The sequence below is a fragment of the Trachurus trachurus genome (genome assembly GCF_905171665.1).
Source record: "Trachurus trachurus genome assembly, chromosome: 19".
In the NCBI taxonomy this organism is placed as follows: Eukaryota; Metazoa; Chordata; class Actinopteri; order Carangiformes; family Carangidae; genus Trachurus; species Trachurus trachurus.
The window spans coordinates 21535974-21536906 of record NC_139913.1 but is presented as its reverse complement, the minus strand read 5'-3'; positions in this window follow the sequence as shown (position 1 = coordinate 21536906).

Genomic DNA, 933 nt, shown 5'->3' with positions numbered 1-933 from the left:
GCTTGTTCCACCTCCGACTCCTCTGTTGATAAATGTAACAGTGCACCTGTGCAGGCGACAGAGACGGGACTGGCTGGACACAGGCTCAGGCTGCTGTCACAATCTGGAACTTCTAAATCCAACAAAGGCACAGATCCTTCAAAACACTCCAGTGGCGTGCTGATGTGGTTTTGTGAGGGGCAGTTCTCAGGCAAACCTCCCAGAGCAGTGCTACTGGTAACAGGCAGCTCAGTCACTTGATCAGGGAATAAACCTTTGTCTCCAGTTTCAGGTGACAAAGTCTCCCTGAGACCCGCCTGCTCCTCTTGTGACAGGTCTACCAGCTCCTCACTGACACCCTGTGGGCTGAACTCACCTGAAGACTCTGGGGGGAGACACAGGGAGTCATTTGAGAGGAGATCTACCAACATAAATGGATCCCTTGTGTTGGCCTCTGAATTCCTCGTGGAAATCTTTGATGGAGAGACAGGTTCACTGAGGCTTATTAGCTCAGCCTGACTACCGAGGCCATCCGAGTCCTCAAAAGGGGCCTCCTGTGTCAGATTCAGTTCCTCACAGGCAAAGTTTTTTCCAACCACATCAGTGAGGTTGGGAGGAAAAAGCCAAGATAAAGCACAGTCACTGATTTCATCAGGTCCCTCGGTTTTTTCTGTGAAAGAAAATTCCTCTAGATGAGCACTGTGGAGCGAGGCTTTGGAGTTTATGGACTGGGCAGCCTCAAAATCAAAATCTCCACAAGTAAAACCAGAGATATTTATGAGGTTGTCCAGCTCTACAGGCTTGTCCTGGAAAGCCTCGTCTTCTTCACTTTGCAGGGATGTTTGATCATGGTCACTGTCTCTGAAATCCAAACCTGTTTGGTCACTCTTGTTTTGACAGAGCACACCTCCATTGTCTGAATCCAGTGTGTGAAATCCAAGAGGAAATGGCTGG